Source organism: Gallus gallus, chromosome 5 (assembly GCF_016699485.2).
Source record: "Gallus gallus isolate bGalGal1 chromosome 5, bGalGal1.mat.broiler.GRCg7b, whole genome shotgun sequence".
NCBI classification, from domain to species: domain Eukaryota; kingdom Metazoa; phylum Chordata; class Aves; order Galliformes; family Phasianidae; genus Gallus; species Gallus gallus.
The window spans coordinates 8,667,232-8,684,516 of record NC_052536.1 but is presented as its reverse complement, the minus strand read 5'-3'; the positions used below and the strand labels follow the sequence as shown (position 1 = coordinate 8,684,516).

General features: G+C 38.8%; 1 protein-coding gene and 1 non-coding gene across 5 annotated transcripts in view; both read right to left on the bottom strand.

Annotated features, from left to right (window-relative positions):
* Window positions 1–17,285, bottom strand: part of SBF2 (SET binding factor 2) — a 232,491-nt gene that overhangs the window by 210,350 nt on the left and 4,856 nt on the right. The window lies entirely within an intron of this gene.
* Window positions 8,461–8,522, bottom strand: MIR12278 (microRNA mir-12278). Its single transcript, NR_162046.2, has one exon. It is a non-coding gene; the product is annotated as a microRNA mir-12278 (primary transcript).

Here is a 17,285-nt window from a genome sequence, read left to right as displayed (position 1 = left end):
CATGTAAGAATTTCAATCATGGAACAGAACCAGATGTATCAGAGAAAGTCTTTTAATCTTGGCACATTCAGGCAAAATCTGCTTTAAATGACTAAACCTTAAATATTTAATTTGGGAGAGCTGCCTACCTACCAGTGACACGCTGCAGTCACTCAGAGAAAACACTTCAAGAAACAGCCTAGGAAAGGTGCCAAAGCCAACACTCCACTCCTACCTCCCAAAAGAATGAAATGAATACTGCATCTGCAGTTCCAAAGAAAAAAATCACTGGACAGGAGTTCATCTTTGGAAAGACTATTTTAAGATTCTTCCAGAAGTACCACCTGTATATGAAGGATGCGGGTTTAAGCTAGAACCATCTTCACATTAAGCTCTATGCTGTTAGTTCAAATATGCTGGGAAAAAATAAAAACAAACAAGCAGAAGTGGCAAATGATTAATGATTAGGAAAACCAAGGGTTTGCTTATGCATATAATCCATTTGTACATACTTCAAAACAGCTGTTTGTGAACAGCTTTAATAGTTGTGAACTATTAAAACTGTACTATCTACATATAAACAAACAAACGAAAAAAAAATAAGATTTACATACAAAGCTACCACTTCTACAAAAAGCTCACTTTAACAAAGCTACCACATTCCCATACCGGACACTGGCCAGGACTCTATCTGACCTGTAAGTCTTTGATGAGTGCTTAAACGTGCAAGCCAACAACCACTGGAACTAGCTGGATTCTGAATACAACATAACTATAAGGCTCAACAGAAGTGTTAAGAAAGTATTCATAACCATTACACAGCATTATATTAGGATTTATTCATCTGCTTTTATTCAGATGAATATCACCAACCAACTCTCCACTGTAAGCCTTAGTTAGAAATGGCACTCTAAAATTAAAGTGCAAAAATCAAAATGGGGATTGAATGTTTACTGTACTGTTTCCCAGATTCCAAACCTAGAAGCTGTCACTGGAGAAGCCTGGTGTCTACAGGCACCAAACGTAAGTCCTATGCTCTTATCCAGCCCTGTTACTGCATACAGAAAGCTGCTGAAGTGCAAAAGCCCCACAAACTGTGAAATCCTATGGGACTTGTGTGTGTGTAATACAGTCTGAGTGTCAAATTGCCAAATTACTTCCACCTGTTCTTCCAGATAGTAACAGCTACAGAGAGGAAAGAATTTCGCTGCATGCTGGAAGTGACACATCAAAAAGATACCCCAAACTATTCCAAGATATCCTTCCTTATGCATGTTGTCACCTTTATTCAGTACATATTTTTTTAAACTCCAGGGGTTATCTGAAACCTACCAAATGTTCTGACAAACACTACAGCCTCACACTCTGACTTTAAACAGGACGTTAACTAGCTTTACTTTTAAGAGATCGTAACTACGTTTTGGGATGATTAGGCCATACATAAAATGTATGTCAATCAGAGTGCACCGGGAGCCCAATTAATTGCTTAATGGCTATCACAGAACACACAGCCTTTCCAAATCCTGGCACTGAGTTCCTCATCACCTGCAGCATGGAGGAAAAGGAACTTGCCTCAGCTCTGGGGAAGAATGCAGTCTCGTGATCCACTTAAAGCCTGCTCAAACACTTCTTTGGAACAGCTGATAATATCATAAATGCACCTACAGTGTTCCCCAGATGAGAGATAATCCTGAAAATAAAAATATTTAAGTTGTTGTTGCGCTGATTTCCATCAGAGACATGTGCTTACTGAATTAGCTGCAGCCTCTTGTACCAGCACCTGGGCACCAAAATAACACTGGATGCATTCTGTAATACAGCTAGCTACAGCAAATGCCTAAACATGACAGAAGACACACGTGCCATTTCAGATTCAGTAAGGTCTCACTGTGCAGCTCAATTCTAATAATACTTTATAAAGGTACATTTTTATTAAAGAAATTTATGCCAGTTAAGCTTAATTTGTCAAAATGATAGACGACACTTTCTGCAATAAACATTACACTTCCCACAGAGGTCAGCACTTCAAGAACTCTTCGTACTGTACAGTCATCCAAATCCTAGCTGTTTTCATTGCATATTTATAGTCTCAATAAAATGCATTCTCAAGCACCCTCTCTAAACTCTGTTGGCACTTGTTAACCAAAATAGATGCATGTATCCCATTAAATGTTATAACAGCAAAACCCCACAACTGTTTTTCCAGGACACGCCTCTAAATGCCCCCCTTAGTGCCCTCACAGGCTATCCATCCTCACACCATCTCCTAGAAAAATAAATGCCCGAGACGTTTCCAGATCTTGGCATACATCTTCACACAGTCCTCACTTTTCAAACCTTTTAATACTGCTTTTCCCTCACCTTGACTATATATGCAAACATTTTGTTAAGTGGCAGATTACACCTTTTTTTAAAAAAAGAGAGAAAGAAGAAAGCAAAATGTGATTCTAGCCTGCGCCTGATCAAATGTTAGATTAGATTACCTGGATTACACATGAAACGTTAACTTCCATTTATTTCTCTTGTACCGATACAAGTGAAGGTGCATTTTCTACAGCCTGTGACCAAAGAATATGAACAAGTATACCAGAAGTTCCTGAACGTGCAAGATTGGCCTACTACTTCAAATGCAACAAACCATGCTACCATCACAACTAGCAAATATCATATGCTTTTATATTCATCTTCAGGTTAATGTATGCAGTATGTCTGAAGCCTTTCTCACCATCCCGTAACTGTCCCCGATTCCCTCCAGGAATTAAGGAAACCCATGCTAGGTGATAAATGTTTTGCAGAAGAACATCAAGGTGCATGCAGTCCTTCACCCTATAGCCTTCTGCAGCCTAGAGAGACAGTTTTGTCCTCACTCCTCTCTGAAAGTCACTCACTTTTCCAGGAACAGAAGCCAGAAAGCACAGAGGAAAGGGCAGAGGAGGCTGCTGAAAGCCATGACATAAGGTAGCAAGAGTAAACCCAAATATCGCACCTATTAAGAAACAGCTGTATACCTCAGTGTCTAGGTTGGGAAACAAAAGGGTAAGAACATGCAAAGAATGATTTCATGTAGTTCACAGAGCTACAGGGAAAAAGAAATGCCTACACAGAAAGAAACTCAAAATGCAGTTAACGCTGAACACGTTATTAGCACGAATTTCCCACTACTCCACAAAGAACTTTCTCTAGCCAACTAACCACAGCCCTATGAACAAGACAGAACAAACAAGGTAAATGAAAATCTCAACTCATTGCAAGTTTCCTGGTTGAAAGCTGTTGTGAAGTAATGTTGACTGCATTTTCCTCTGCCTAGGATCAATTATATTCAGATGCTATGCCATTCGGACGTTCATCCAACAGCAAATTTATTTGGGGAGGTTATCAACTGAATCATAGAATGACTTGGGTTGGAAGGGACCTTGAGGATCATCAAGTTGGAACTCTCTTGCCACAGGCAGGGTTGGTGTTGGATCAACACATTCCAAAACCAAAATCTGTTTTCTCAGAGATGTGAAGTGTCATCATTACTGTTACAGAAGGGGCATAGTGCTTCAAGAGAAGATAATATCACAGTGTGAAGAACTGAAGCTAGCTATGGAAGATAACCTAGAACATACTGAAAAGCAAAAGGTACCCGTAATTAAAATCCAATTCAAGTGAAAGCTGATCATATGATACAAAGAAACATATGATTTGAAGGTACCCACAATTTAACTTCTAAACTTACAGAATACACCTCCGCAGCATAGATGACTTGCAGGCACTAACAGTTCATCTTTTCTTAGACATGACCTAAGATCTAATATCTACATTCTCAGCTAATTTTACGCTAAGAAATTTTGCCTTTAATGCCATGAAATTACCCACGTAGATGTTCAGCACTGTAAGCAAAACGCTTTTACATGCTATCTTACTTTTATGAAATAGCATGAGCTAGTAGGTGGTGCACTTTATGCCTAGAGCAGATTCTTATCCACAGAAATGGCCTGGCAAATCGTCACTCCAAAGGAACGAGAAAGAAAATGCAACAACTATCCACGGCAGTAAGATTGAATTCAAGCTGTCCATTTAGAGAATGAGATAAAATGGGGCAGGGAAGGGAGAAAGAAGGAGAAGAGTAGAAGAACAGGATCAGTAGCTCATTGAAACCAAATGGAACATGGGTTGGAATGCGGCATTTGTGATGCAAATTTGATACAACGCACTCCTCAAGTAGTTTCTTTCAAATCTGCTTTGTGATTCATTGTTAAACAAATAATTGAAATGATTAACAAAAGAATGAATGACCTAATATAGCTTTAAGTATAGCGCACAACCTAGGGGAAGGCTGCCACAGGTTAAAAAGTATCATACATTACCAAGTGAACCATTCTTTCATTTTGGTTTGGAAAAAAAATACAAAGGAACGGAATTTAGTCTGAGTAATTGTAAATTACAAGTCATAGGTCCTCACCTACATCACGTTACTGTTAGTTTCAGAGGTGATGAGATTATTCGGCATTAGTTTAAGTATAGCATATTTCTCTTGCATACTGATTCCAGTAACTTTGTGGATTTCGATCCACTAATTCAAAGATTTCTCTACTGGATCATTTCCAGTTACTGAGAGAGTTAAAGTACTGCACTGCAACACATCAACTTTAGCAGTTCATCTGATTGGGAAAAAGCACTACAGTACTTAATGTCATACAGTATTTTATACAACAAGTAAGAAAACAAAACCATCACAGTTGGGCATTTAAAAAATATGCTATACATTTTAAATTACTGCATACCAGCACTGAGTTTCATTGGTTTTATTGAGAGGAAAAAAAAAGGCTTCAAATGTGAATGAGGTTGGAAGAGAGGAGTACAGAAATAGCAATAAATATCTCCATACATAGCAACATGTTTCATGACAACAGCTTAAGCTTTTAAGTGACCCAAACACATAACAAAGAATATTTTGAGGCTATGTATCCTATATGGCTTGAATTATAATAATGTTTTATTTCCAGATGAATGGTAGGCATGTTCTCTCCCTTAGTAGTAACAACTTCCAGTCATTTCATTATATTCTGGAGAACAACTAATGCCATAACTCAGTGTGCCAAAGACAAAACACATTTAAGGGTCTGACTTCAAATGGCACAGATTAATAATCACGAGCAAAGGCAAAGCTACATGCCAACACGCTGACAGTAATACTCAACTGGTGACCATCTTTGCTTCCCTTTCTATACAAGGCTGAGAGGGGAGGACAGAACAGCATTTCACCTCAGTCCTGAAGTGAAAAAGAAAAGTCATTTGCATCAGTGAACATTCATAGCAGAATGACTTCAGCCTCAAACATATAGCGAACAAAGGTATCTCATGAGAACACTGAAAGCTGTATTTGGAGGTGGGGAAAGAGGCATTTGGGGCACTGGCAGTGGTGGGAAGTTTTATTTATTTATCTACTGGGGGCAGGGGGAGGGTGTTTTGAAAGTGTACGTTTTAATCCAGAAACAGTAGAGAGATACCAGCTAAAACCCGAAGCTGCTAGCAAAGTGTTCTGTGTAAGATGTCTAAAACAAGCAGAACTACACCGCCTAAGTTAACTACAGTTGCTACTTTGTTCTTCGGAGAAGTTTAAATATTTAAGACTGGAAGTAAATACTTACTCTGCATACAAAAGCATTTACTTTAGAAAGTACCTTTCACATTCTTTAGCTTCGGTCCACTGTCTGAGTGCTATGTGACTGCTTTCTAGCAGGGGAAAAGATGAGTAAGAATTCTGCATCTCATAAATGATGATCTGCCATGAAACAAACGGGTGTGAAACTACTGTTGTTTTTTTACAATTCCTCAGGTGCGAACTGCAAGTTATTACACAACACCCCCCAGTGAGCAATAGTTTTACTTGTTTCTTTGCTACCTGCAAAACGTAACTTTAATCCTATTATGGGCAAATTGATGCAAATTACACTTATTCTCCACCTTCAAATAATGTGGTTTACTGGGAAGTCTTTCACATTAAGTATGCTTGGCAGGTGCCCCAGAACAGCAGCACAGGACCAGAGGGCAAGAGGAAGTTGGTTATAAGCCACCCCTCCACTTCCCTTACCCTTGGCCTGGTAGGAATACGACCAATCCTCAGTATTATGCACAAAAAGCCTAAGGGCTGTTCCTAAACATGCCCTTCAAGCAGCTGTTACAAAAGCTGAAGATTGCCAAGACACCATGGCAGCTCTGTACAGAACAGAAGTTTCTTTCAGTGGGGATTAATCAGCTATAAAAAAAAATACTGTGCATAAACACACTTCTAGCCCTCTGCAGACCTGACACACCAAGCACTGAACTCTGCTACCATTATGCTATAACCAAGGACATAGACATGCACAGCCTGTCCACAACCTTTCTTCATCAAGATAGCAAATACCAAATCTGTATCACATTTCTTTCTGATCTAACATAAAAGCAACCCTGAAGCTCTCCGCACTAGACCTGCAAAATCCTACTTAATTGTTTCATCCATTGAGGAAACTATTTTAGCACCCAAGGAAAAAGCCCTACACTTTCAAATCTATCCTCTCCTCAGTTTTCCAACCTCCTCTCTGTGGCTATAGAGGTGCAAAACAAATCCCTCCACAAAGATGAAATATACAAACTGCATCTCTTCCAATGGAACATCTGGTATAGAGACCAAAAAACAACAAAAACATACAGCATGTATTTGTAAAACACATCTTGTGTCTACATAAGAACTAAGAATTAATAGACAGAAGGCAAGAAAAATTCTATACTGAAAACGGTTTCCACTCGCCCTTCTATTTAGGACATTCCAACACTTTCAGCCTAGCCCAAAAGAACAAATGATCAGCAAGTGCTCCAGTCCAACATATGCCCCAAGCAAAACCCCAAATGTCTGTTTTGCAAATAATCTACTTGCCAAAATGAGAAGTTTCATCTCTCTTACTGCAAAAGTGTACTGAAATCTACTTCCCTGGCCACATAACTGAAATACTTAACAGCAGAAGTGAGAGCTGCTCCCTGGAGTGAGGGGCCACAAGCTTCTCTCCTAATCCAACCTGTGTCTGGTATCGCTCAGAACAATGACTATGAAAGAAGAGCATGGCAGAAAGGCAGTGTCCAAGCCAAACAGCCTTCTCCTTCCTAACTTCTGTTTTTATGTACAGCACTATAATCTAGACGTCACACACTTGCTTGAGTTTAATTTAAAGAACTGAGAAGTTACGGACAACAAGACCACGTAGTGTATACAAAGTCTGCTAACTCCAACTCCAGAAAGTCTCCGTGCAGATGCAAGAGAGAAAACAGAACCCTTGTAAGAATGAAAGACATCCAAGGAGCATCATCAATACTAACAAAACAAAACAAAAAATCTACCAGTCAGTCTTCATAGAAAGAGAATCTTCCTATGAATCACACCAACTTCCTGGAGGTATGAAACCTACTCCAGTTCAACTGTAAATAAGATAACAGCATAACTTCCAGCCGTCTGCTTCTGCTGGGCGCACTGCCTACCTGCATCCTTCTGTTCTTCCTTTTGCTTCTTCATTACCCCAGTCTCAACCTTAAGCAAAGGATTTTTCTCAGCCCATCTCATTAATCATCCATCACTTTCCTGCACAAAAATAGTTATCATTGCAATATAACAGAAAGCATGAGTTCTAATTTCACTCCTGTTTTCAGTTTTATCTCTTTAATATACACACGAACCAAAAGAAGTAACATTAAGTTCATCGGGGAAAACATCTTGCTTGGTTATTCTCTTCTGTTGTTGTTGTTTTGTCTCGTGCAGTGAAAGAATATAAAGAGGAAAAAATCCAGTGACTTTTGAAGGATTTTATTTAAATCAGGAATAATGCTGGCTAATAAGTTGGCCCTCTATAGACTTAATACATCATGCAGAACCAATCAGTACCACAAAAAGACATTTAACACTGCAACAAAAAATATTCAAAAGTGCAGCTAGAATGAAGGCATTTTTCCTTAAACCAAAGTAGTTTTCCATACACTCCAATTATGTTTCAGGTTATGCTCTACTTCCATAGAAAATAATCATAATATATATCAGCCATATATGAACAGAAGCAGAACAGATGTGAATGCCTAGGAATAATGAAACCAAAGCAGGAACATAGCCAGAACAACCCTTAGAGACGCCTCCCAGCCCCTCAGATCAAGATAATGTTCCTGATGCTTCCTTCCCTTACACTGAAAAAGAAGTATTTTATTTACATGCGGGGTATATAGAACTAATGATGGCATGTGCTTTCATTACGCTGAAGTTAGAGCACCAGGAGCTCAGAGAACACGAGCTGAACAAGAGTCAATGCTCTGTACCTCACTGCCCTGTTACTGAACCACGCAGAGGCTGATACGATTTAGTGAAGGGGCTTTCCTGAAAATGCAAGGTAAAGACAAAAGAAAAACAAAACCAAGCAAGTTTTGGCACAGCAGAAGCAGATCTTTCTTTGTCATGTGAATGCTTTCTACGTATGACCTCCCTCAAGTGGCTGATCAGTACACTCTGAAAGCCTACTGTTATCAGGTACTTGAAGGATGGACATGACGGAAGCCACTTCTGCATGTGAGGGCTCCAAACTCTGCAGACCTCTATTACCTAAAGTACAAAAAGTTTCCATAGAAAAGTACCAAAAAAAAGTTACAAGGCTTGCATACAACATCTAATACTCTCACTGTGAATCCCTACCTGTCACCAATTAGTCTCAGACTTCTTTGCAAAGATTATTGTCAATGGAAAAATAGAAAAATTTACCAGAGACAGACTACTCACACTTCAGAGCTTTCAAAGTTAAAAATATACTTCCACAATTATAGGCAGAAGAAAAAAGGCTTAGCATTAACAGAGAAAACAGAATAGTTAGCCATCATTCTGGAAAGAAAAAAAACCTATTACAGGTAAATATTAAAATAGAGAAATATTACTATTACTTTGGCAGAAAAGATAACCCACCCCCACCCCAACTGATCTTCAGGAAGAAGTACTCGCATGGAATCCAAGGAAATACATACTTGACCCAAAATCTACTTGAAAGATCCATATTTCCTGCTAAATTGCAACATCTGAGTAGCTTAATGTTGCTTTATACAGGCCCCACTGTCACTCCAGAGCTGGGGAATAACTGTGACTTTTAAAGATGTTAAATTACTTTTGAGTAGTATTTGCCAACTATGTTAAAAATTAACATCTAAGTTCAAAGTATTCTCAAACATCTCATGCTCACGCTCATAACAGCTCATTTGAAATGTTGAACACCATGTCTATGAACTACAGCACAGTTCAGGCACCAGAGACAGATAAATCCCTTCTGTCTTCACTTCCTTTTTCTCGAAAGCAGTATCTTCAGACATGTCTTTTTCTTCACTCAAATCAAAACAACCCTCCCTGAGTCTGAAACCTGTAAAGACAGGAAAATATCGTAAGGGCCTTTTGACAGCCCATCCAATCACGGTGCTGCAGAGATCCAATTCAAGCTATTTCTCAACCATTTACCTTAAATCAAGTTTTTACTCAAAAGCTCCATACAGCACTGCAAATTCCTGTTTCAGAGCTTGCTCAAGGCACTCACATTTGAACTCCAATCAGTAAAATAATTAGCACATATCATCACACAAAACGTTTGCTCTGAAAAATAGATTTAATGCTGAGCTACTTCTAAAGCCTCTGCAATAAGCTTTGTCTTCCAAGTCCTTCACAGTTTTCTCTCTACTGCACTATCAGAATCATCCTTCTGTATGTTGCACACTTGCTCCCTAAAGGCGGTGATCGTGTTCTCTAACACCCCCTCCTAGTTCCTTTATTCTTTTTCTCTTCCTGTTAAAATATAATGCTTCCTCCAAGTACTTACAGAGCCACACTTCTTTAGTGAGAGGAAGGGGAACACGGAGCTGTACATGATCCCATCACTACAGATGTCATTTCTACATACAACAAGACCAAACTTCCTGACAGCAAATATTTAGAATTTGTTCAAAGTTCGCATTTTACAACTGAAAGGTCATCTCAGTTGTCCACTAAAACATTATTTCCCCCTCAGCTTCAGAGTGACTGCTGCATTCCTTCAGGTAATGAGACACAGAAAGTTCATATAAAATTTCACCCATCGCCCTCCCTCCCCACCTGCATTCACACGCTCTCTTAGTGGCTTTTAGAACCATACAACAAAGAAAAGGAAAGTAAGTCAATGATTACTCAATCCTTCGTGCTAATTTAATACCACGCACGTATTTTTGCATCAGTAAAGGAAATTTGAAGTATTTTTTTCTACTCGAAGTGCAAGTATCAGCTGTGCGCACAGGATGAAGGAGCAGTTCTCCCTCTTCCCAGAAACAAACAGCTGCTAAGTCTTTTTTTTTTTTCCTAGGGTTGCCTTTTGTTTGGTTGGTTTTTTTTGTTTTATTTTTGTAAGCGTGCACGACATTGCTCACCTACAGGTGACGAGGAGTGAAGAGTCATTTGGAAGTTTCCCACCCTGTGCGTTTCCTGTGCTTCCAGTACAATGAAAAAATTAAATAATATTTTGATCTCACCAAAGCACAGTTTTTGCCTAGCAGCTGTAAAAACGCCCATTAACAATAAAATTACTGACAGTAGGCAGCGTTTCCCTCACACAAAACATTTTTCAGAACACAGATGACAAATGAAACTTTACAAAGAATGATTCACATATCCTGGTGGGACAAATATTTTGTCTGGACTGACTATAGACTAAAACCACAGCAAAAACAAAGTTTTCCAGTAAGAGTGAGCATATCTTATGGCCCATATGTATTGAACAAAAACTAGCTCCTCGTCCTCTCGCCAGAATGGCACTGGTGCCAAGGATGAGGCCGGTCATCATTTCTACTAGCTGAACCCAACATAAGTACGTGCAAGGCGCTATTGTAAAGCAACCTAAGATGGTCTCAAGAGTTGGGCCTCAAGTGCTCAGACACGTTTCGCTCTGCATTCTCCAATACTCATAAGCTGCACCCACCAACAGCCCGAGTGCATCTAAAGGAATGATACGATGATTTACCTGGAGCACCTTTTAGGAGAACAAACCATGGCACAGCTGGAGAAGAATGATTTTTAGGCCAAAATACCAACAGCCCTGAACGATAGGGTCAAGTAACTAGCCACAAAATGCAACTGCATCAACACCTTCATGATTTAAACCAAGTGGAAATAAGTACACATCAGCGATCACGTTTACAACCGCAAAAGAAAGATTATCACACAGTAGTCAAAACCAACTCATGATGTCATCTTACTAAGCTACTGCATGACCAACTTTGTTCTTCACAGCTGCAGAAAAGTCTCAAACAATATGTTTAGTTTCCAAATCAAGAACAAAAAGAATAGGCTGACTTCAAAAAGGCAATCAAAATTAACACCATTGTTTGGAACATCCACAAATTTCCACAGGTTGAACAGTATTTGTTTGTATTGCAACTTTCAAAGGTTAACAGTTTATTTCACCCCCTCCTCTCACAAGAATGCAGCTGCCAAAGTGACTTAAACTAAGTGGGGATCAACACAAAGAACGCAGTCATTTTTAAGAGAGATGAAAAATATTGCATCAAATTTCATTTAAATCTGCACACATGAGCTTTGAAACACCTGAAATGTCACTGTGCATTACTAGTCCTCCTAACACTAGCAGTCAGTTCAGAACAAAAGCTCCATTTCCTATCACGTGAATTCTATTTTTTTCCATGAAAGGTAACATTATTCCACCTGATCTCCATGCATACCTATACAACTACAGCAAATGCTGGTAAATACTTATGGAAAAACATGAAAAAAATAAACAGTTTTATAATAAACACTTGTTTGTGAATTAAACAATGAGTACATTCCTTCAGTTGGAGATAATTCTCTTAAAAATGTACTGCAAGAATAAAATATGATGCTGTGCTTATTGTCCCAGTAACCCAAAGTGACATATTCCCTTACTGCATTCTCCCTCCCCAGAAACAAGCCACGTTGCCAAGATTCTAAAGTCAAAATGCATTTCCAGAGCGTGCATCATTAGCAGTAAAAAAAAATTAGAAAACAATCCTCAGCCCACACTTTGCAGTTCTAAGAAACCAAAGGAATTGCTTGCTTGAAAATAGAGCATAATTGAAGAAAACAGTGCTGCATCCACATTCTAGCAAACAATTAAGTACCGCTTGAATCTGAGCCCAAAATAAGTTATGTTCTGTTAACTTGCAGCCAGCTCAGAATACTAAGTGGGGCATACAGTAGCTTAATGCCTCTATTGCAAAGGAAAGTATGTAGTCTTCCAAATAAGAGTCAGTTGAGTCTTTGTAACTAAGAATACCACTTCTGGATAGGTTTCCTATCAAAGTAAGGTCGATGTGATTAAGTGCCTTTAACCCCAATCACAAAGGCCAGTGAACCAGAGCTTAAAAAAATTAAGCACTGGAGGCACCTTGTTGCTTCTCCAGGAGAAGCATTACTCGGCATGTATAAGAGAAGACAAAAACATGCAGAAAGATGTCACTTAATTCTGCTGCTTGCAAAATAAACTGCTAAATTGATTTCCCCAAATACACTAACTCTTTAAAATTTAGTCTTACAGTCAATTGCACACACGCAGGAAGGCCAATTAACTGGGTAGCAGCTTGGTTAAAAGGGATGCAGAAGTTAAAGTAGAACGCTAAGGAAGCATAAGTGTTGTGTGGGAAAGAGAAAAAAAAATCACAGTGATGTCTACACACTAGAACTGCCTACACAGCCAGGAAATAACAAGTGTCACTCGCAGTATTGGCAAGACTTCACGTAAATTACCATGTGCAGTTTGGTCACCACACTTCAAGGAGAATAATAAGCTTAAAACAGCACCAAAAAAGTGCTTGAGTTAAATACTCTGAAAGCTCTTCTAGAGGTCAGAGAAGCACTAGAACAGACTGTCACTGGAAGCCATGAACCTGCTGTCACCGGGGGTTTCTCAGAATGACTTAGACAGACACCCAGCAAGGCCAATGAAAGCCAAAGTCAATCGTGACCTGGGGGAAAAGAATGGATCAGATGATTCCCAGAGGTGCTATCCACTCTTTCATAACATTCACAGATACAGATACCAAGGCTACACAGGACCTGTTTCAACACTATCTTTTGTCTTCTACTAGACTATCAAGAATAGAGACTACTGAAAGTACAGACCACATCTAGAGAATTGACCAGTGAAGCCACATATTCTTGAAAGCAGTATTCTAAAAATGGACCATAACTTCATAAAAGATAAAGAAATCAATACACAAGCAGGAAAACACACAAGCAAAAATAATTTATAAACAAAGTAAAAACATCTGACAAGGCTAGAAAACGTGTTTTCTGGATACATTTCAAGACTACATGCACACAAAAGGTAAAAAGCTTCAAGTGACCGTCTTGCCTCTTCCAAAAGCATGGCCATGTAGCAAAAGAGAACAAAATAATAAAAATGGCCTCTGCAAGGATATTCTGTGAAATATGTATGATCTCATCTCTCTTCACAATAAACACTATAAACAAAATATTTGGAAAACACAGCACTGAAACAACAACCTTATAAAAGTATCACGGCTTGAATCAACACTGTTTATTCAGGGGCAAACTCAGTATCATTATTTTTGCAGATTAATCAAACAGGAAAGAGAATCTTTTGAAATAAGAGTTTGAATTCCAAATTGCAAACATGTGGGTCTGCATGGTTTTGTTTTCTTCTCAGTTGCCTGTAACTGAGAAAACATGACAGTTGCTTTGGCTGTCCTGCCAGGTTACAGTGCCATCACAGCTGACACAGCACAGCCTTGGCACTCCAGTCCCACTAAAACCCACTGCGATGGTTAGGGATGTGAACACCCCTCATTCTTCTTGCTGCTTTTCTGCTGAAAACTATCACTTCATCCTGTGCATACACTTAGTTAACTTCAGTTTTAGAAACACCATTAAAAGTATGCATGCCAAACCTTGGACTGTCTACCACTGATGAAACTTGCTGACCATGATGAACATGCATTTTCAGCCTTCCCAAAAATCAAAGGCAGTGCTTTAACAACTCTCCTTTAACAAGGAACCCAAACAGTGCTTTAGCTACGCTCAGGGCCCAATCTATTGCTCAGACAGAAGCACCAGGCTAAACTGCTTTACAAAAACCTCACTTCTCTCTCCTTCACAAGTTACAGATCAGGAGGAAAGGACACTGAAGAGCTCTGGTGCCTACTACTAAGATGACCTAAGTATCTACTTCTCTGAAAGGGTGGTCAGGCACTGGAATGGGCTGCCCAGGGAGGTGGTGGAGTCACCGAGTCTGGTGGTGTTCAAAGAGAGTTTGGATGTTGTGTTGAGGGACATGGTTTAGCGAGAACCATTGGTGAAGGGCAAATGGTTGGACTGGATGGTGGGTCTTTTCCAACCTTAGCGATTCTATGATTCTATGACACTGAAAAGCTCTGGTGCCTACTACTAAGATGACCTGTATTAAACAGGTCATAAGCAGCATATACCAACAATACAGAATAGTAGAAGTTTAGTCACTGCACAAGCTTCACAGAACTACTATAGATTTTGGGAGGAGAAAAGAGACTACTTACGGAGAAATAGCACTACAGGAATAAAACAGGTTTGCATTCCTACAAAACATACTTTGTAAATACCATTAGAAAACAATTTCCTAATTTACAGTTACTTAAAAATTACACTGTGTCCATTCACCAGCATTTAAAATATTAATGTGGATTGCAGTTATCTTTATGCTTTGCAAATAGCCAAGACCACAACCCTGTACTTTTTCAGAAGTAAACAGTATTTTGTTAGTAGTATATACTGCCATTTATTTGTATTTCATAGAACAAAACTCACGGACCAACACCTACATTTCTTTATCCAGAGCACAAATGCATATGTTAAACATACACAGTGAAAATGTGCAAATGAAGTGTTCATTAATGCAGTGTTGAAACTACAAGGCTTACTGTGCTACAAGTGCAATGCTTTTTAGATACGCAAACAGCTCACAGCCATAAGCATTACCTGCCCTTTGTGTTTATGCGATGGACAGATATTTATTTTAACCATTTATATATATTTATTTATTTTAACCACTAAACATCTGAAGATTTAATCTAAAATGAAATATCCAAAGCTTGTCTTATCAGCCACCAAGCAGAGCAAGCAGGAAGAGTCACCCCCTGAGAGAGTCACCCCCTACAGAGCAAGGATTCTCAAGCCACGTGAACGTGAACCACAGCCCATTACTGAGCTCAAAGAGGATGCTGCCAACTGACAACAAGCAATACTGCTGATATTTAGAATTCATTTCCCAAAGCACATTTTTCCACAACCAAATTCAAGACTCTAGAAAGAATCACCATTCTTTTGAATTTTAAGTATCTCTGAAATACTACACCAGAACGTCTCATCTTCATTTGAGTTCCTATTTCATCAAGTACAACATATAAATCACGCCCTTTAAATAGACATCTCCAGCCTGGCCAAAGACCTACCCAAGTGTAAGATAATGATTGTTTTATTTGAAGTGTGTTTTTCAATCCTTTGAACATACATTCAGGACACATTAAAAGGATGTTAATCCTACATTAATCTTCAAGATTCTGTAACCTCAGTAACATTCTTTTGCCTCTTTTTACCCACTGAGGCCTTCTAGAGTCCAATGTAGTCTTATATGCTGCTGTCCCAAATTTGCATTCAGGATTATGAGGATTTTATACCTTCTGTATATTAACATTCCTCTACCACACCTACACAAAACTTCAGAGTGAGTGCACTGTCACCAATGCTGGTTCTGGCTGTGGCATGAAGCATGCTACTTATGTCCAGTTTAATAGAAAATTTGTGATTATTTTGTCGTAGTTACCTCAAGGCCTGGAGTACTACAAAGCAAACAAAGTGGAACTGTGTTCATTGATGCCATCCTTTCATATCATACGATCTGCAGAAAATGGAAAACTGTAAATGTTAGAGACATGAAATCACCATGTAATCAGTCACTAACAGAGTGAGCTGGGATTCAGCTGCCAAATCCCAATCAACACTAATTGGATTGTCCTTGACTTCAGAATATACTGGCACCAGCACCAAAGGAATAGTTTATTTCAACAGATTCATATAACTGGAATATAAGCTCCAGAACACCAAACAGAAGAAAATTAATTCCATCAATAGAGTTCATCATTAGAAATTAAAAATACTTTCACTCTATAAGCAATGAGCTCCAAGATCTTACGCTACTGCTCAAGAGTAAGTTAAGAGATGAATCAAAGGAGGGCTTCCTAGTTAGCAGTATATATTTGTAAGACTCAACTTTCACTGGTGTTATCAAAGCTGAGAACTGAATCTACTGCTTCATCATCTTCACTTTCCACAGTAACTCTGGTTTTCCTTCATTTTTTACTTAATAAGTATCAGTAGGTGGAGAGGTGGTTGGTATTTTAAAGTCATGTCAGTAAACTGCTACAGCAAAATAATTATCTACCCCGCTGTTGTGAGACAAGACTATTATGCTTGAGATGTTGGAGGAGTTAAATGTCACTCTCATTGTCCCCCACTGAAAAATATGCTTGCGGTTATAGAAAGCCAGTACTTAAACAGTATTTGGGCTTGCATAACAAACTGTTTTTCACAAACACACTGCATGAAAAGTGTTTTTTTTGTTAGATAATCCAGAATGCTAATCCAGGACAGACAAGGAGAGCAAGTTTCTTTATTACCATTTAGCCTTGAAATATCTCCAAAGAAAGTTACTTCCCTCAACTGAGCCTGCATCCTTATGTTTTAGAGGAAACAAAGATAACTTATACCATAAATGTGGACCTTGGCTGGAATGTTTAAATGGAAAGATTGAAAATAATGTTATTACTACGGCTATGATGCAGGCAAGACCAACTGAGTAAAGAGTTTCAAATCCAAGATTAATTAGCAGAGGTTCAAGGGAAAGAAAAGTTATACTGAGTCATGTTATTTTTTCCTGAAATGCTAGTGAACCTATAAATCAAAACAAGAGTCCATCTTTTTATATATTAGAATAAATAGGCTGAATACATTCAGTGAAGAAATGCTACCAGAAAAAAAATGAGTTTTATCCCCTGCAAGTAGTTTTTAAGATAGCCTTATCTCACCGGGGAAAAAAAAAAAGCCATCCACATGTAATGGGAAAGTGCTTTTCTCATTGCATTTCATTATAGTGTAGTGGAGACTGTAGTACTGAAAGAATAACCCAAGCAAAAACAAAGTCACAAGATGCAATTTCTTACAGTAGAGCAACTAACTTGCTTAAGAAATGTTTAGGGCACTCACATCCACCCTTCTACAG